The following is a 21,555-nucleotide window of genomic DNA, read 5'->3' on the forward strand; positions in this document are numbered from 1 at the left end:
TTCATTAATTTATGGACTAACATGTTAATAAAACATTTGCTTTCAAACAAAAAAAAAAAGAACAACAAAAAAATCCCCCCTCCCCCCTCAAAAGAATTAAAAAAAATATATATCCCTTTGATTACAAACTGTTTATGGCCTAGTCTGTATCTTTATTTGGTCTGTTCTCTGCATGAACACAGTACATAGCTGAAATTCACAAATAGTAGATAATAATACATTATGATCATAGGATTTATTTAACCAGTGTAAAAACAATCAAACAAACAAAACAAAAAGAAAACAGAAAATTAGGGTATTTTTAAAAATCTTTACCTTTTAAACATTGTATACTCTCTCTCCACTTGTTTAATCAACTTTGTCCTATCAGCATGTTCAGAACATTTGGTCTTTCTTTCATTGTTATAATAACCAAATGTATGTAACATTATACTATGCATCTTTTGTATTACAGCACTTATTTCACTGGACTTATTTGTTTAAAATGTATAGAAAAAGAGACAGTCTGCAACTTGATAAGTTTTTTATTTCTTGTATCTATCTTGTTAAGGGTGTGTGGGTAACAATTCTCTGGAATATGCATTGTTTTCCTTCTTTCTACCATGTATGATGAATTTATGGGTCTTTCAAAGATAGGGTCACTATTGAAGCTGGTGAGTTCAATCCTTATTTATCTTGAGTAGGATAGAACAGGACAGAAGAGGAGAGGAGAGGAGAGGAGAGGAGAGGAGAGGAGAGGAGAGGAGAGGAGAGGAGAGGAGAGGAGAGGAGAGGAGAGGAGAGGAGAGGAGAGGAGAGGAGAGGAGAGGAGAGGAGAGGAGAGGAGAGGAGAGGAGAGGAGAGGAGAGGAGAGGAGAGGAGAGGAGAGGAGAGGAGAGGAGAGGAGAGGAGAGGAGAGGAGAGGAGAGGAGAGGAGGAAAGGACCTTCAAAGATCATCTCGCTCAATTTCCTGACCATCTCATAGCTAGCTAAAAGTTAAAGAATATTAACAAGGACATTGTTCAAATGTCTCTTGAACACTAACAGGCATGGGGCATGACTCAACTCACTAGGAAACCTGTTCCAGTGTTTTGACCACCCTCATGTTAAATAATTTGTTCCTACTATCGAGTCTGAACCTTCCCTGTTACATTATTGTGCTATTCCTTTGTGTACTGCCATCTGTTTCCAGCAAGAAAAGCTGGCCACTTCCCTCTCTGCTTCTGCTGCTGAGGAGATTATAGAGAGTCACAAAGAGTTTGCCTCTTGGCCTCCTCATCACCAAACTGGACAACCCCAGCATACTTACAGGACATGCCTTCAAGCCCTTTTACTAGCTTTGATGCCCTCATTTGCTCTAATATCAAGTGTTTCAACATTCCCTCTGTATTGTGGAGCACAGAACTGCACACAGTATTCAAGACGAGGTTGCACCAGCACTAAATATAGAATTGCCTCTTTTAACCAGCTGGCTGTGCTGTGCTGAATGTACTCCAAAATGTGGTTTGGCAGCTGCGGCATGCTGTTGGCTCATGTCGAGCCTGATGGTGATCAGCACCCCTGATCCCTTTCTGATGAGTTGCTATCCAACCACTCATCTCCTAGTCTGTACCTGTACCTTGCATTACTCTTTCCCAGATGTAGAACTTGGCATCTTTCTTTATTGAAATTTATACTATTAGTGAGTGCCCAATGCTCCAATCTATCTAGATCCTTCTGTAAGGCTTCTTGTCCCTCAACAACAGCAGCCCTCAGTCTAGTATCATCAGCAAACATGATGTTTCTAGATCGTTGATACAAATGTTGAACAGGAGTGAACTTAGAACTGGGCCCTCCTGGAAAACACTGCTGCTGACTGTCCATGAGACAGATGTAACCCCATGCACTACAGTTCTGTTGTCTGAAAGACAGATATGTTACTTGGTGTGCTATAAGCCAGTCTGACACACATAGACAAGATATTCATTTATTGCAGAGTTATGCAAGTTTGGGTGCTAGATGGTCTTTAACAAGACTAGCACACTCCAGGATTTTCACAATGGTTTTTTTATGCATATTCTTATCACTAGGGATAGGATAAGGGATAAGATAGGGATAATCTCACTACCTGCAGGCTAGCTAGACTTGCTAATTAACTGCATGTTTTTTTCAAGATCCTCCTGTCTTCAAAGACAAATTTAGTTGTGGCATTGTGATTAGGAGATCCCCTTTTAATCACTTTCGCAGTTTCAAGGGTGGTCAACCTGACAAAGATAAAAGTACATATTTGCTATTTCTAAGGATACACATACATAGATGGCTTCTCTAAGGACTTATTCTCACAGCCTGCATACATACCTAGGATTGCCTGGATGCAAGTGCAACATCATGTACTTGGCTTTGTTGAAACTCAATAGGTTAATTAGGCCTGCTTTTTGAGCCTGTCCAGATTTGGTATCATCTGCCAATTTGTTGAGGATGCACTCAATCCCATCATCCACGTCATTGATAAAGATGTTAAAGAACACCAGTCCCAAGACAGACTCCCTAGGGACACCATTTGTGATCAGCCTCTGCCGAGACACGGAGCTTTTGACAACTACCCTCTGGTTATGACCATCCAACCAATTCTTTATCCATAGAATAGTCTGGCCTTCAAATTCAAAACTTTCCAACTCAGAGATAAGGATATGATGTGAGATGATGTCAGAGGCCTTGCACAAGTCCAGGTAGACAACATTGGTTGCCTTTCTTTTGTCCACTGAAGCCATCAATCCATTGTAGAAAGCCAACAGATTGGTCAGGCACAATCTGCCCTAGATGAAGCAATACTGGTTGTCTTGGATCACCTCATTGTCTCACATGTGCCTTAGGATGCACATACAAAGATTTGTACAAAGGCTAATTCTTACAGCAGTCGCTTGAGCTCTACCATTGAGCCAGTTCCTCAGCCAGTGTAGTGTGAGGCTGTTCATCTCACAATTGAAAAGCATGTGGGAAGTGCAGGAAGGGAGAAAAAAATGCATGAGCTGTATGCTGAATTTATCGTACTTTTCGAGGGGAGGAGGAAGAAAAAGCACTTTCAGTATGTGCTTACTTTCAGTAAGCACAAGATCCCCGTCCTTTTTCTCAGTGTTTGCAGGTTCACTGGGATGTGGATGTTGAAAAGAAGCCTTGCTGCCTAGTATGTGATCATGAAACACAAGTAGATGTTCAAATTGCCATCATCCATGACTTTTACTCTTTATGTCACAAATTAAAAAAACAGGACCATGATGCTGATGTTCAAGGAAAGGGCCAGATACAAGAGAAGATTATTCACTGCTGAATTCTTCATTCTCTGAGAGTCCTCCTGCTGCACCATATTGATTAATTCCATTCCTTCTCCTGTAGAAGACGCCACAAATGTTTCTTCCATCTTCTCCCAGCCTGCAACCAGAGATGGGTGTGGTCAACATAAACTTTGTTTTGAACTCTACCTCTTCTCCCTGCTTTCTAAACTCTAGATCAAGCATTCATTTCACTGTCACTATCTATACATTCTCTTCTTCATACCTGGCAGCTTTTTATTCACAGCCCTTCCCAGTCTATTAGCTTCCCTTGTCCTTTTGTTGGTTTACTCCACTCAGTGTGCTCCTCAGTGCTCACCCCTGCCCCCCCATACTGTTTTTACAATTCCCAAGTGTGGTTCCTTGATGTATGTGGAAATAAGTTGTGTAAACCTCACTAAAACTTCTCTCTCTTTGCCCTCTGCAATGCATGCAATTGCTGCAGAGTAGTAACTGATCATCCAGGAAAGGGAGACCACCCTTCTTGCTATTTTACCAATGGAACTTAAGTACAAAGAAGCAAGGCACTAGAAGAACTACTGGATGAAGTCTTTTACATGTTATTCTGGCTCCTAACCTACAGATTGACTTGATTTATTCTTGGATTAAGTGCCTTATCACTACAGATTTGCCTAGTAGTCACTAGACAAGATAACCCTGGTTACTTTCATCCCTGGCTTTAACTGCCTCAAAATCATGGCCTAATGTTCTTTATTCTTGACAGATCCTGAACACCATCCCCAGGCCTGCCTTTCTTGCCTTACTGAGTAGATGCTCATCTGCTGGCTCCTTGTCCCTTAAAAAGCAGCTGGAACTTGCTGAATGTTAGCTCGGACCTTCTAATGCCCTAAGATGAACAATATGGAAATGGGCCTATGATGCCTCATGATGGAAAAGTGTGGTTGCCGGGTACTGATCTCTTTAGGTGTGATGGGGCCTGCTGAGAATGAAGGCTGCAGTCAGAGTCATGAGTAAACTAAGAAGCTTTAATGTTCCTGGCTTGCCTAAGCTTCTACTTACTCCCACATCTTCTGTCTGGTTTAAGCGTAGGGTGAGGCTGTGCTTGACCTTAGTTACTGTCATTGAGTCTGAACCTGACAATGACTAAGATTTCCGCTTGAATACAGACCTGCCCTATCATGATGGACTTGCCTGCTGATCCCTTCCCAGGTCTGTACCAATGGCCCTGCTGCTCCTGCTGTGGGGCTGTGAGGACTGGGCCCTGGTGAGTGGGAACGCTCTGCTCTGCAGGTATTACAACTCTTGGTTGGTGGCTTCCTGTTCCTTATGGAGCACCTGGTCCCCACCGTCCTTTCACATCTCTTTTCATTTCTCATCTGCTTTTGTCTTTGCAAAACCAAGCTTCTATACACACTATTTTATATGCTTTTCTTGCTGCTCTCAATTGCTGCTCATCCTTTCACTTCAACACATCTTCTCACCTGCTGATGGACTGTTTCCCTCTTGTTGTCTTTCCTTGGCTGAGAGAATCACGTTCTGGCTTTTCAGTGGTATGAAAGCATTAGAGAAGACTAGGCAGGGAGTGGCCAGGAATGTAGCCACCAGATAAATGGTACACTGTAAGGAAACCATCAAAGATGGATTAGTCCTCACTCAGATCTCTTGCTGAACTCAAGATACTTTTGTTCTTAACTCCCTTCAGCTATCCTAGAGTCAGAATTTCCCTGGCATCATGGTCTTATATTGTGACATCAGAGAGTTCTTCTGACATACAAAGTCATACCCTTTTAGGCCAAAACACTGTGGACTTTGCCTCATAATTAGCTAAAACATTCTGAAGCATAAAAAAGAGTGTGAAAGCTTTTGGGAATATGTAATAGCATGTCTCTGCTCAAAGTCGGAAAGTGAAAATATGAAATGGGTCCACTTGTGATAGAATGATAACAAAAGAAGATCACCTAATCTAATGTGAAAGATTATGCATCATCCTGATGTTATCTGTAGCCATGCCTCGCAAATAGTGCCCAAAGTAACTCTGAAATTGGAAAAAAACATTTTATAAGGGTGATGCAATTGAAAGGGAAATGAAGATTTAATGTTTTTACAACTTCTGTGCTTAATTCAGATTTTGTGCTTGTTGGTAATCTGTGTGGAGAATAATAAATTATATACTTTTTAAAAGCACTAGAATTACATGCATGTGTTTTTAAATCTCCTCTAGATGGTGATCTAACAACATCTAATGCAGAAAACCTGTTGCAAAGTACCTACTCTTTGGACACAAGTATATATGTGTAAAACTCATGTTGCCTTTTATCTTGCCAGACCAAACTGTCCACTATAATGAAGTCTTAGTCTGCACATTGCTCTGTCTAGGTCTCTAATGTTAATTTAACACCGTGTAGCTCATGGGACAATTCTCCAATTATTTTTAAACTCACATTTAACCTCAACTATTATTTGCTGTACAGAACATTTTCCACAGACCCTGAATTTATATAGAATTTTATATTACCAGTGGCTTTCTCTTTACTATTCATTCTTTTTTTTTTTTAATTTATTCTTCTCTCCTACTAATAATGATCTTTCTATTCAAGATCTTCACTTTTTTGTTTTGTTTTCCTTTCCTTTCCTTTTCTTCTTCTTCTTCTTTTTTTTTTTTTCTTTTTCTTTTTTTTTTTTCCAAAACGCCCCAGGCCTGTCTGGAATTTAGGCATTTCAGGAATTTAGCTTGTCAAATAAATACAGCAATTCTGTAAGCCTATTGAACTCAGAACTACAGAAGTAAAAATATGCAAGGATACATACACTCTGATTCACTCTGATTTACAGACAGTGAGATCTGCTGACCAGGTAGTGGGCTTTTTTTTTCCTTTATTAGTAGTTGTAGGTATTTTCTTTTTCAGCTAGTCTTCAAACTGTATTACATTCAGCCCGGAGAGTGTTGATTAAATCAAGATTACAGAAATTTACACCGTCATTTTTTTTCAGGAATATTTATTAAATTTAATGGTTTAACAATACACAGTTGTATGTCATATGTTTCCTACTGAATTGTGTGCAATAAGTAGTGAGATCAATTTCCCAGGTATCAGTAGTTATATACTGAAGTGTTAACAGATCTCTAGATGCAGATTATAGGGTAGAGTAAGAGGGAGTGGGACAGGAATGTGGAATTTTCCGCTCTGCAGTGGGACTAATAAAGCAACCTCCAGGGGCATGCTTGGATCTAAGGGAATCTGTACACAATTGAGTGTAAGATTGCGTATCAAAGGCAGTGTGCATTCCTCACAGGGAACGTGGAACACTTTCAAGTCCTCACTTGCACCTTTGTTTAACCGAAGTGGATAAGCAAATAATCTCGGGTGTGGGAACTCCTACTACTAGCAGAGGTCATGGTATTCATTCCGGCATATATCTAGGCTCCTGCCTCAGCAGGGGTGTCTGACACAGGATGTGTGCTTCCACATCTTCTGTTGCTCTGACATCAGTGTTGGTGAGGCACAGTTAAAGAGGCACATTAGGTGACAAAAGCTTTTTAAATACAGGCTTTTGTTAGACCATTTTTTCTAATGGGTGAATTTTAGATCCAGATAACGATGTATGAAGTGAGATAAAGAGTGTAACCACTTGCTTCAGCCACTCCAGCTGCTCCAGACCAAAGAAATCTCCCTTCTGACTGGAGCCCAGCCCGGTGCCCGGGAACCTGCCATCTCTGCTCAGGCTACTGGACGTGGTTGCTGCTTTCCCCTTTCAGTGGGAAGCAAATCTGAGTATGTATCCCAGAGACATACAAGAAGAGATGGAGATGGGTCACTGACATTACACAGTGACGTGCAGACTCTTCTGTTTTAAGGATGCCTTCAACAACAGTTGCACACAGGACTCGTAAACATACATACAAACAGCTGAGACCCTCCTTTCGTCATGTTAGAGATACAATTTCACTGGTGCAGGGATGCACACAGAACTCACAAGAGCATTTGCAGATCCTCTGAGTATCAGCAGAGTCCCCCTGACTGTCCAGCACCCTGCCACTTTACTCCCTGTAGGTGTACCAGCATGGACTTTCCCTGTCCATCTGATACCTCTGCCTGGACCTGAGATCCCTGCTACTAGCAAATACACTGCCCCCTCCCCCACCCCACTAACATACACACACATGCACCCAGGTTAAGGAAGATGAAGACAAGTGGCTCCCAACCCAGCAGTCTGCACCAGGCACACAGTCTCTGAGATCAGCAGCCTCACACCAGTTGCCAGTGCAGAGCTCACACTCATGTCAGCGTTCCCTAGGTAGCTGGTTTGCAAACAGGCACGGCTCCATCTACAGTGTCTGGGAGTAGGGAACTATACTCATTGCAGTGGCTGTCACCACAGGACAGGGTGTCTGTCCCCTTTATCTGGCACCAGTCTTCACTTGCACGCAGGTCATGCCAGTCTCTGCGTGTAGTTTTTACAGCATACACACACAAGAGAGAGAGTGTGTGTATATGCAGAGAGTTAAGAAAAGATTTAATGAGAAAACATAAGATAGGACACACTGCAATGATCAGGGACAGAGCTCAGGTAAACAAGCATAATGACATATTTAACACACAGCCAACCATTTTCAACACTTCTCTGCCTACCCACTTTTGTTCCTCCCACTGCCCCTCTATGGATTTGAAGAGCTCTACAGTTTCCTGCGCCCTTCTCAATATAGCCCTCTAGTTCACAATCTTATTTATTGTAAAGTCTAGGTTTAGTTTCCTAGAAGTGACACCTAGAGTTTCAAAGCTCATCAGCTAGCGTGACTGGAAGGTTTGTTTCTTGTCACTATCTCCATTTTTTATTAGGTCTGTGCTCAGTATTTTGCTTGCTGTTTCCTCTTCTTATTTTATCAATCCAGAAATCCTCATTCAGCCACCCTTTCCTGAAACAGGTTTCTCACATTCCCTCTCTTTCCTTATTAATTAGTACAACTGACAACGTTTCTGTATTTTGTTTCCAAACTTCAAAGTCCTCAATTGGATAATTCTGCTGGAGTAAACATTCCCACGTGCTCACGTCTCCAATTAATGTGACTGATCACCTTTTCCCATTGCCCCTTATGTATTGAAAAAAGTCCTTCACTGAATCCCCTTGAAAAAGCAGACACTCTCCTATTTATCCTTACACTATACAGTCACACAAACACTAATCTGCACATAGGCTGTAGAAAAATAAATGACTGGGGAGGAATTGTGGAAGGCTAGGCTGCCCTTCACTGAAAGTGGAATGACATAGCCTTAAAAAGAGAAAGGTAACTATGCAATCCTTCTCCCTTGAGTTCAAAGGGTTCAAAGAGTTCTGTTTTCTGTCATTTATAGTTATGCATACTCGCCAGCAAATAATATGTGTAACAGAATTGGAAAGGGATGTAGTAAGATGAAATGTAAAATGAGAAGGAGTTAAATTAATAGCAGTGCTCCTTAAATACTGCTTCGTGGTTGAAGGGTTCACAAAATAAAAAAAAATCCTTTAAAAAGAAAAATGATGAAGGATAGAGAAAGAGTGTTTAGAACAATTTTTTTTATTATTTTTTGCTCAGTGACTGACAGTAGAAAGATATTCAGCTGTCTCTCTCAGATTTTCCATATACAAAGGCTGCTCTGAAAGTAACACCTCCTATTTTATTATGTTGGCCCACATCAGAAGTGGCTGTAGGTAATATGGCAGTAGAGGCTGGCAACAGAGGTTGAACCTTCCCAATAATATTCCATTACATTTTGTGCCATGCAACAGATGGCAGCAGAGGGGCAATCTGACCAGTAGATGCAAGCACAATGAGGTGGTGGGTGGTGCAGTGACGGTTGGTTACCTCCACTGTTGCTGATTTTTACAAGTGCAATAAGCGGGCCCTTGTTCATCGCTGGCAGAAATGCATAGCTAACGATACTGACATTAAAAAATAGTGTTCTATAGCTGAGAATTTGCTCCATCAAATAGTATTACTATGTTCTTTGTATCTACGGTAGTTTCCATGAAAATAAAAAAGAAGCATTATTTTTGGAGAGAACTATATATTTCCTTGTTACAGAGTGTTTTGCATCAGATGGTGAAGGAATGTGTGAACATTACAATCTTTATGAAGTCAGCACGAGAAAGAGTAACAACAAAAAAGGCATTAAAGTAAAACTGACCTTTTTTTTTAAATTTCATGTCTATTCCCAAAATTAAATCCCACTTTGTCAGCACTGCCACCCTTTGTGAACACAGAAATTCCTTTACTTTATACGAATCTATCTTCAGTAGATTAATTCAACCAATAACAAAAAAACCCTCTAGCTCAAATAACTATGTCAATAATAACAACAGTTAAGAAGATCAATATATTATCTTTAAAGGTAAATATATCTAAGAGAAAAATAAAGTTATAAATAAGAAACAGATAGTAGTATTTATGGAATGAGGCAGGAGAAGTCATCAGACTCCTCTGAACCTCTTCTGGTTGAAGAAACTCCTCTGGAAGTTGGGAAGGAACAGAAAACGACACTTTAAAGTTGTTGGATATTATATCTAAATTTGAGATATTTTGAACCAATTTTTTTTTTTTTTCTGCTTGGGTTTCATGGCCTGCATGCTGTTGCATTAACATGATTTCCTGCCATAGAGGAGAATTAGCTTATGATCAAATTTTTTCTCCTGATCTTGGCCATTTCTAAAATCATCATGGTCGTTTCATGCTTATTGTCACAGTGACTGCACTAAACAACTGATTTTTGCTTAGAGTTGTGCTTTTCTAATGAGACCAAGAGATAAAGGTGCGTTTCTGTAGCTAATGGAATGCACTCTTTGTGTAGTCCAAAGGATTTTCTTTGAGTTCTTCTGAAGTAGAGGCAGAAAGGGTGCAAAAGAACAGAGACTATGGATTGCCTTGTCCATAGAGTGGATCCAGAGGGATGTAGTATGAACAACCTATGAGGGAGGTGATGAAGCTGAAGCAAATAGATAAACCAGAGTCTGCAATAATTCTAGAGAATTTAACTCAATATTTCATATTTTCCTCATGTAACTAACTGCAACATGCATTGATGTGATGTGCAAAGACAGTCAAAATATGTAATCTAGTACAGCTCACTGGCCACTGCCTTCAGATTGGTCTTGGGGACGGGGATCAGACAAACTAGTTAATGTATGCTTTCTCTCTCACCAGACTGAAAGAGCTGGTGCATTAAATCTAGTAAAGCAGCTCTCCAGTCCAGTGAAGCACAGGACCATTAGCAGCACCAGGAAGGTTATCGCTGTCTGCATCAGATGACTCCCCTATGTGAGGTAAAAACCCATTGGATTTGTAATAGAGAGGTGGAGGAGGTTGTAAAGTAATTCCCAAAACTGAGCAGTAAAGGCCTTGAGGCAAGAAGGAGCCAGTGAAGGGAAGAAAGGAAATGGACTGAAAGATCATTATCAGTGAATTTCTGTATCCTACCCTCAGGCCATATTCCTCAGAGGACAGAATAGTGCCAGGCAGTTAAAGGCACACCCACTGGCTAATCTTGATGCCATGATCAGAAAACTGATAGAGATGGAAAACATGGGGACACTTTAGATTGTTGTGAGGGACTCCAGGAACATGACTGAAAGCAGATGCCCTTGAGAGTATTCAGAAGTACAAGAGGCAAGTAATAGAGTAAGGGCAAATGGTACAAGTAGGACTGCATGAAGAAGCCAGAAGTAAGTAGAGGGATGCAGGACAGGAGAGAGAGGAGGTGGTAGATTGTTTTGAGAACCATATGGTGGGAATGGCTAGGCAGCTGGAAGACTAGAATGATGGAGGTTGGAAGTTCTGGGTTTGAAATGAATGAATATCAGACCACAAATAGTTGTGTGAGGAGACAGGTGTAGAATGTGATGAAGTCACTGCCAGCAGTTCTGCGTTCTGGCTAATAATCTGCTATTGTGGAGAGTCAACAACTGCACTGCAAATTCTGAGCAACTGATTCCCCTCTGACAGACAACTTCTTTGTATTTTTTCAGTCAATCTTATTATAAGAATTGCAAGTAGTCTGATGAAATATGCTTTTTTCATGACTCAACATGCACTATACAGTGAAGAACACAATCTTTTTGCTTTCTTGTGCAGAATTCTCTATTTCTAATGGCATCAGTACATAGGGAAGATAAGGAGCAGAAACCTGGCTGGGGTTTTCAAACATGGCACTTCTTCACTACTAATATTGGATCCTGAAAAAGGAAGAGTCCTTGCTTTTTCTAACAGCAGATATCAGCAATCAGGTGGTATCATCCTCTGTAAGAGACAAACATAGCATTATTATTTCAGAAGTTTCATCTATCTTACTATGACATAGTAACAAGAAATGGAAAGGTTCTGAGCTGATTGATGGTGACAATGTATGATCATTAATTAAAAAAACTGTGCAGATTAGATTTCCACTGAAGCATGGACATGGTTCAGAAGGTTCTTGCAATTTATTGAAGATAACTTTCAGATGCAGGTGATGGAGGAACTGATGACGAAAGTTGTGCTCCTGGACGTTCTTCTTACAAACAAGGAAGAGATGGTTGGGAATGTGAAGGTTAGAGTCAGTCTGTGAAGAGGCATAGACCTTTTAAATTACATCAGCAGCAAAAGGAAGACTAGTAAAATGTGGGTCTGTTGCCTAATGAGGGGAGTGCCCTGGTAATGGAATGCTGAGAAGGCAGAGATACTGAAAATTCCCTTAGCTTCAGTCTTTACTGATAAGTCTGGCCCTCAGAAATATTAGACCATGGAGGTAACAAAGAGAGACTGAGGAAAGGAAGACTTGCCCTTAGTTGAGGAGGATCTTGATAGAAACTGTCTAGGCAAAATAAATGCACACAAGTCATAGAATTATAGCCTTAGATTGGGAGGATCACTGCGCTACAACCCCCCTGTCACTGGCAGAGTTACAGATCAGTAGATCAGACTGCCCATGGTTCCATCTGACTTGGCCTTTAACACCTCCAGGAATGGGGCACCCACAACTTCTCTGGGCAGTCTGTTGCAGTGCTTCACCACTCTCTGAGTAGAGGTTTTTTTTCCTAACATCTAACGTAAATCTCCCCTCTTTTAATTCAAAGCCATTCTCCCTTTTCCTATCACTGTTAGATCACGTAAAAAGTTGCTCTACTTCCTGCCTACAGCCTTCTTTCAAGTACTGGAAAGCCACAGCAAGGTCTCCCTGGAGCCTTCTTTTCTCCAGGCTAAACAAGGCCAACTACCTCAACACTTTTCATATGAGATGCTGCAGCCCTCTGACAATCTTCATGGTCCTCCTCTGGACTTGCTCCAATAGCTCAGCATCCTTCTCGTACTTGGGGGGTCTCTGGCCTGGATGCAGTACTCCAGAAGGACAAGGACAAAGTAGAGGAGGACAGTCATCTCCCTCACCCTGCTCGCCACCCCTCTTTCAATGCAGCCTGGGATACTGCTGGCACTGTGGGCTGTGAGTGCACGCTGCTGTCTCATGTCCAGCTTTTCTTCCACCAGAACCCTTCAAGTCCTTCTCAACAGGGCAACTCTAAGGACTTATTCTCCCAGTCTGTAGACATATCTGGGATTTCCCTAACCCAAGTGCAATACCTGGCACTCGACGTTGTTGAACCTCATTATTTTCTCATGGTCCATGTGTAGGAGTCCATGCAGAATGATATCAGTTGTCCTTCCTCTGTCCATTGAAGTCATCACTCCATCATCTTAGTCAGGCATAATCTGCCCTTGGTGGGGCTATACTGGCTGTCTCAGAACATTTCTTCACCTTGTATGTGCCTTAACATCTCTTCCAGAATGTTCTGTTATATAATCTTACCAGGCACAGAGGTGAGGCTCACCAGACTGTAGTTCCTCTTTCTTTCCAGTTTTCATTTCTCCCTTTTTTGAAAATGGGAATGTTTCACTTTATCCAATCACCAGAAACTTTGCCTGACAGTGACAACTTTTCCAAGGGAGCAGTTTGGCAACCGCAACAGGTAGTTCCTTCAGAACTCTGGGATGCATGTAGTCTGGACCCATAAACTTGTATGTGTTTAGCATCACCTATGGGCCCTGATGAGATGCACCCTGAGTGCTGAGAGAGCTGATTGTCGAACTACTCTTTAGCATCTCTGAAAAGATGAGAGAGGTGTGTGAAGACTGGATGAAAGCTGATGTCACTCCAGTCTTCACAAAGGCAAGAAAAGAAGGTAATTAGGAGCAGTCAGCATGTCTTCAATAAGGGGGAATCATGCTTGACCAATCTTGTAGCCTTCCATGATGTCAACGCTGGCTGGATAGATAAGGGGAGAGCGGTGGATGGTGTGTACCTTGACTTCAGCAAGGCTTCTGACACTGTTTCCTGTAACCAACTTGTTTGTAAGCTTAGGATGTGTGGGATAGATAAGTGGACAGTGATGTGGAATGAGAACTGGTTGATTGGCAGAGCTCGGGGGATTGTCATCAGTGGCACAGAGTCTGGTTGAAGGCCAGTAGCTAACACAGTGTTCTCCAGGGGTCAGTGCTCTGTCACATCTTCAGTGACCTGGATGAAGGGAGTGAGTCCACTCTCAGCAAGTTTGCTGATACCAATCTGGGAGTAGTGACTGACACATCAGAAGGCTGTACTGCCAGTCAGCAAGATCTGAACAGGCTGGAGAGTTGGGCAGAAAGGAACCAGATGTGGTTCAACAAGGGCAAGCATAGAGCCCTGCAGCCAGTGTGGAATAACTGCATACGTCACTAGAGGTTAGGGGTTTATCTGCTGGAAAAGAGCTCTGAGCAGAAGGGTTCCTGGTGGACAACAAGTTGACCATGAGCCAGCAGTGCATCCTTGTGGCCAAGAAGGCCAATGGTACTTTGGGGTACATTAAAAAGAGTATGGCTAGTAGATCATGGGAGGTGATCCTCCCCCTCTACTCTGCCATGGTGAGGTCAAATCTGAAGAACTGTGTTGAGTTCTGGGCTCCTCGGTTCAAGAAAGACGGGGAACTACAGTTCAGCTTGAGAGCTACAAAGATGATTAGGGACCCGGAGAATCACTCTTATGGCTGGGATGGCTGAGAGATCTGGAACTGTTTAGCCTGGAGAAGAGAATGCTGAGAAGGGTTCTTATCAACACTTAAAAATATCTAAACAGCAGCAGTCAAACGGATGGAACTAGGTTCATTTAAGTGGTGTGCTGTGACAGGACAAGAGGTAATGGGCTAAAACTTCAATACAGGAAGTTCCATCTGAACATGTTTTTTACTGAGTGTGCCAGAATGTTGGAACAATCTGCCCAGAGAGGTTGAGAAGTCTCCTTCTGTGGCGTTATTCAAAACTCACTTCAGTGCTTTCCTATGCAACCTACTGTAGGGAACTTGATTTAGCAGGGATTTGGACTTGATAATACCCAGATGCCCCTTCCAACCTTATGTTCTTGTGATTGTACGACTATAAATGCCACTCTCTTATTCTCTGCTTGTTCCATTTCTGTTTTAAACTGCACTTGTCTTGATTGCTATTCATAATAACAACAATGGAATCATATACAAGCTACCTCCAGTGAATTTTGGAAAAGAAAATAAGACTGTCCACATGACTTCAGAGTTGGTTCTGCCTTTAATGTTGGCAGGAGCCCTGACATTTATACAACATTTATAATTTGTGCCTAAGTAAAATAGCTCAGAGATTACATTAGAATCTATCATTTAATAGTTAGATGTTAATTAACTTGAGAAATTAGAGATTTGTTTAAAAGGTTGCCAAACAATTGGACTTTGGATTTTACATACTTAAGGCAAATGTTAGTCTGTAGGGCCCTAAGCTGTCTTAGCAAAATTTAGATGCTTAATTATTAGTTGTTCAAACCGGTACTAAACCTAGTCTCCCTCATTAGCAATTGAAGACAGCATGTCACTTCCAGGGAGCAATCTTTCCCAATCAGTTCGAACAACTATCAGTGCAGGATACATTACTTTGTAGACTAATTCAGACTTAACAATTTTTTAAATATCTATATTTCAGAGAGATGAACAACTGTTCTAGTTTTTTTTTAAAAAAAAAAGAAGAAGAGATTGAGAAATAAGATCAAAGTGGAAATCCCAGTCTAGAATCTCCTGAAGCAGATTGCTCCACTTGCAGGTCCCTTTCTCTTATATAGATGAAGACACTGGAGTCTTTTTCAGCAACGGAGTAGGTACTACAGCCTGTGGAGAGTCTCCCACACAACATCTTAAACTATTGAAGCACTTTTCTCTCTGGCATCTCAAGATGCACATTCGCTTATCCAAGTATCTTTCTGACAAACGTCAACCACCTCCTTGTGCTATTGGCATATGTTAGAATCTTCATCACTATGATCTACTTGTGTTTGTTTTTTTCTCTAAATTTCCTATGTTTTTTTTTTTTCTCTAAATTACTTCAGAATACCCTGGCCAAATCTAAACACAAGACAAAACAAAAACTTTCAGTTTCTTATTAGTTCAGACACAATTCTTAGTACGTTCTTTAAAAATATGTATTTGTAAAAGGTCATAAGAAAGACAGTATGGAAACACAGTAAGGTTTGCCTTCTACTCTTTGAACAGGATAACTTAATGTTTTTTAGTGTTCAGTTTTTAGTAATGAAATCTAGAAAGTAGTTTATTAAAAAGCTCGTAAAATTCAGTCCAGTATGCAATGTGGGTTTTGAAGGCCTTGTTGCAGAAAGCATTTTAGTGATAGTGTAGTGCAAGTCATGTTCATTGTCCTTAGAATCTGCATATATCCCTCCATCTCTCTGTTTTTGCTTAAGCATCAGTAAATTATGCTTTTCTTAATTGGTGAAGTGATTGGAAACCTATGCAGGAAAATATACAAATTATTTAATTAAATAATAAACTAGTAATTATTATTTAATAAATAAGTTAATATGCTTCATTATGGTAATGGCATGAGGTCTCCAAATGGATGATGGATGCATATGAGAATGTGAGGCAACTCTCCATGTCTTTACAGAAATTTCCTAAAGAGGAATGTTATAGCCACCATTGGAATGCAAAAGCATTAGGTGCATTGTCAGGGCCTTGCATTCCTTACTCCCCACGTGAAACATCAGTGACATTCTTCTGACGTGCTTTCTTTATGAATGACCAATTATACTAGAATCTGTTTTTTTCTTGAACCTGCTCCTGAGTTGACCACATGTTGCAACTGTTCATTTGATAAGGTACATTTGATAAGGTACACAAATCACTGATGTAATCTTCCTGGCTGTAATTTGGGTTTGGGTAAATGAGTGTAGCACAGTGACAAAACAGGGAGCCAAGGCAATTTAGCAGTTTGAAAGAAAGACTGTAAGATTCACTGCTATTAGAAGTGTTACTTATAAACTGCCCCTGAAGCTGCATGAACTCTACCCTGCACTATGTATCAGTCAGTCAGTCTTGTAAGGAAGAATATTTAGTGTTCAAATTACTAAACAAACAAATCATTGCTTAAACAGTTCAGAAAGATTACTAAGAAAACCAGTCTTATTTTATTATTATTATTTTAGTCACATTTGTAAATAGCCACAGAACACCATATTAACCTCAGTGACTTTCATTTCGCCATGAGATATGTACCATTCCTCTTTCAGTCAGTTCATTCTTCTTGCAGTTGCTGCCATGGGTATTTGTGAAGCCTGTGTTTGCAGTACTGACTTGCTGTAATGGAAGAGCCAGATTTAAGGAACCGCGTAGTCCCTTTAAATACAACTGTTCTGATTTTGAAAAGTTGTTGCAAAATAGCAATATCTTCATTTGAAGCCAAGATTTTCTTTAAGTAGTATATGTGTGTGTATTAGTGAAGTGAGTTAATTAGGAGCATTACAGGTAGTCTGTAGTATGCTTGATACAGGTAGTCAGAAGTTAGACAATACAGTACTCTAGATTGATTTGTTTTTTATATTTTTTGGTTATTTTTGCTTTCACTTTGTTGAAAAAAACCCAACAACTTGTCAACCTCAAATATAATGTTTCAATTTTATTGCTTGCGAAATGATTTGAATTACTTGTCTGGAGTTATCTGGAGATGGAGAGACAAGTATTTGTGTCCAACTGTGAAGCATTTTGACTGAGAGAACTGCAGGGTGGGATGAAATGGACCAACAATTGTTGAAACTTCAAAGACACCACCTCAGATGCTTTGCACTAACTACATCTTATATAGATATGCTTCATATTCACCTATCTACTCTTCTTTAAGGCTGAGGACTTCTATTTTTTTCAGATACTTCTTCCAAAATAGCCATCCATACATTTCTACTACCAGCAAACTGTATTTTCTTGTTTATCAGACAAGAAAAAGTGTTCTGAAAGTCTAGTTGTGGCAGAAATACTTGCTAGTACTATCTCACACTTCCTCAGAATTGTAAGTATGGGCAGAATTTATAATTTATATGTCCAATCTCATGTCCAATCTGTAATCTGATCTGTGTATTTTGAAATGTGAGCCATGCCCACTACTGTAGCACTTGTTACCAGCTGTATATTGAGTTTCTTGGTGTGTTTCTTCTAGGCTAGCTCTGGGAAAGAAATAGCAGAAGTTGTTTTGAAAGTTCTTTTTTTTTAATTCCTCATTCCAAAGATAGCAGATTCACAAGTGTTTTTGTTGAGATTAACCAAAAGGTGGGGAAGTTCAAATGCCTTATTTTTAGTAATTTATGTGACCTCTGAGCTCCTTCTCATGTTAATGACATAGTTGGAAGATATATTCTTAGAGCTTTCTCTCCATGGCTTGGAAAATTAGCTGTTTCTCCACAACACAGTCGTATGTTACTAACATAAAAATATTTTATATAGTTTCACAGAAAAAAAGTGACATTACGGAGAATTCAAGCAATATTACAGAACTGATGCAAAAGATAAAAATTGTTTTTTAAATGGTGGAAATTATATATACTTACTTGTAATGAGACCTATTCTTAAAAGTTGTAAAAAAAATTTTTTTTTTCTTAGCCATACTGTAAGTTACTCCTGTTTGTAAAGTCATTTTTTCCTTTGGGTAAGTTTACAGAACATATCTCTCCCTTGGTGTAGATAATTGTGGGAAAATGTCTACCCATTTAAATTATTTAGCTTTAAATTGTCTTAAAATTTATCATCAGATTATCGTTTCTCTATATATCTCACACAGGTAATGCTAAATAAAAATAATGATAAAGTTTATATTGTCAGAATCATTGCTTCAATTTTTATAAAAATAATAGGAAAATGTCAATTTTAAGCTTCTCCTTGAACATAACATACAGTTTACAACACAATTTTATCCAATAATGGATGACAATGGAAATAGATGTGTCTATCTATGAAATGTGGATCTGCAAAACAGTAGTTTTGTGAATGGTGGGAATGAGATGGCAAAATAATGCCCACAGGTTTTATAAGCATTAACTTACTGACTATATATGCATCATTCCCCATCCTCCAAGTTCTCTTTACACTACTTCTGACAAAGAAGCAGGCATCAGAGTTTCATTACCTGGTGATGGAAATGAAAATGTTTCAAACTGTTGAAAAAAGAAATGTCCAAATTAGAAAAAATTAAAAGCACTAGAAAGACTAAAGAAAAAACGAACAAGAGATGACATTACACTTCTGACACCAAAACACCAAACAAATTATCTGGTCCATAATAGAAATAATCAGTTTTCAAATTAAGTTTGTCTATGACATAAGATGAGAATGGATTATGATTCAGTGTTTATATCTGTCTTCAGAAGAGATTTAAGAGGCAGAGATAGCCTTAAAACTTAACAATTTTCCCTGGCATTCCTATATATGGGAGGAACCAAATGAAATGGGTGTGTTCACTTAGCCTTTCTTTTTCAGTAAACTCCATGACTCCTAAGAGCAAATTATGGAAAAATGCCGTGGGTGCAAAAGAGATGTTCATGTGGGAAAATACTTTGTAGTCTTTTCCCCAGGGTTTGGATGAAGGTCACTCAGATGCAGTATTCTTTTAGTGGTTCTAAAGAAGTGACCTCTTATCTTACAGACTTAAAACTGGAAGATGGACAATCTTGTGCCCCTAATACTTGCTACCTTGCTGTGTTAATGGGAAATCAAGCACCCAAGAGCTTCAGCTAATGTGATCCAGAATTTGTGAAGGTCCTGCTGAAAGTGGAAAGTTTGAATGGATACCCCCAGATGTGTCTTCCCAGGACTGTGAAGAAAACATTTTATTTTCAGGAGAATTATGGCTTTGAATTCCCAACGACTTGACTAAATCGTGAGGAACAGATGATAAACTGCTTCTTCTCAATGATAGTAGAAATCATACATATTTCAAGAGATATCAGATTAAGAAACAGAATGGGTCATACAAGACTCCAGTGAAAGCTAGAAGGATCTTGGATGAAGTAGGCTTACACTTCAGCCTGTAGTGGTGAAATACATAGGTTGCTCTAAAAGTAAAGCCTCCAATTTATATAAATGGAAATGATAACAGATACAAAGAGCACTGATAAAGCAAACTCACAGCTAAAAAATGTTATTTTTCAACAGCACAACAAAATGTAATGGAATCTTATTGAGAAAGCTCAGCCTCTACTGCCATACTACCAATATCCACCTCTGATGTTGTGGGACAACATAATAAAATTGGAGGCATTACTTTTGGAGCAGCTTTTGTACATGAATTAACTTTGTTGGTTGTAGTAGCATCAGTTTCCACTGGATTCTGTGCAATAATTCTTTTAGCTTGTACAAAGAGATATTGTTGTGATTACAATGCAGTTTAACCATTACTGTGTGTGTATTTCAAATAGGTCTAGACTAAAATTATTTTGTAGAAGAACTGAAGTTGGATACCTCTTGGGAACAACAGTTTTCCAGGTGCTTTGGAAGACAAATTCTTCATTTTGCAAATTAAAACCTTGCCAGTTTATTTTAGCAAAATTCAGTGCCCAATGCACCTAACCTGATACATATCATTGCATAAAGTAATTAAAAATAAATGCTACAAATGGAATTTTTTTTCTTTTTTTCTTTTTTTCTAAGGTCTGTCTTCTAAAATTATTTTTTAGTAGAAATAAGAGCTTTAGCTTTAACTTTAGCTTTAGCTACTTCTAAGTCCAATTTATTTTTTATTTAGATCTAACTCATTACTACATCACAAACAGAATTATTTGTAAGTACTGTTCAGGCTTTATGTGTTGAAAATACTAATACAAATAGAGTTGGTTCACACACAAAAAAAATCTGGAGGACAAGTGGGTCATATTTTTGGATGGTTATTCACCTCCAAAAGCTGCTTTGATTAATGCTTGAAGAATGACTTTGCAGGCGTAGCATATATTAACATCAGTAAACAAATAACGATCAGATACAAGAAGTTCACATGTTAACTAGTTAAAGATAATATTTGAAGACTTAATGTTTTAGTCCTTTAAAGCACTTCAGTATATTCATAGCTTTTAGAAAGGCTGCACTCTCTCTCAAAGCGGTATTAATACAAACATTCATTCAGTTTGCTCAGTGTTGTTCAACTGAGTTTTGAAAAGCTCAAACAATAAAGATTTTACAGCCTCCCTTTGGCAACATATTCTACTACTGAACCACCCTCATTTCAGCGTTTAATTTTTTTATTCTTGTCTTTTGTTCTTCTGAGAAGAGTCTGGCTCAACCCTTTCTATAACACTGTTTTAATGCAGTTGAGTTGAGAGGTGCTCATCAGGTGATCTTTCCTGTACCCTCTAGGGTTTTTTCCATCTCAGAAATAGGCTTGGGCATCTCTTTCTTGAACTCTGTATTCTGTTGGCCTGTAACTTCATCGTATTGAGGACTCTGTGAATGGCAGCCCTGTTCCTCACTATTTCAATCACTCCACATAATGTGGCGCCATCTGTAAAGTTACTGAAGGTACCCTTTGTACTTTGTATGCATAGGTATGAAAACCTTTAACAACGTGAATGAACTTTCATCAGTCTAGTAGAAGGTAGCTGATCTCTCATTTTTAACACATATAGGATAGTGTCAATGGTTTAAGGGCTGATTTGGCCCAGCATACTTCTGCTGCACAACTCTGCTGGTACCAGGAGTGGTGTTCAAACCCACACGGACATATGTCCATTGGAACCATGTCAAAGTTTAAATGCTACCCCTATGTCAGCTCTTGTTATGTTTCATGGATATGCGGTTCACAATCATTAGGACTGAAGGGAATATCTAAAATAAAATGTGTTTAAGTTTGTTACTCAGCTGTTGAATATTACATTGAGTCTTGAGCTTGTACTTAGTGATAGTCGATGTACAGCGTCCACATCTCTGTACTGGCACAGGTGGACTGAACAGGCAGAGATGAATCTCCTACTGAGTCATCTCCTA

This window comes from Tetrao urogallus (assembly GCF_951394365.1).
Source record: "Tetrao urogallus genome assembly, chromosome: 1".
NCBI classification, from domain to species: Eukaryota; Metazoa; Chordata; class Aves; order Galliformes; family Phasianidae; genus Tetrao; species Tetrao urogallus.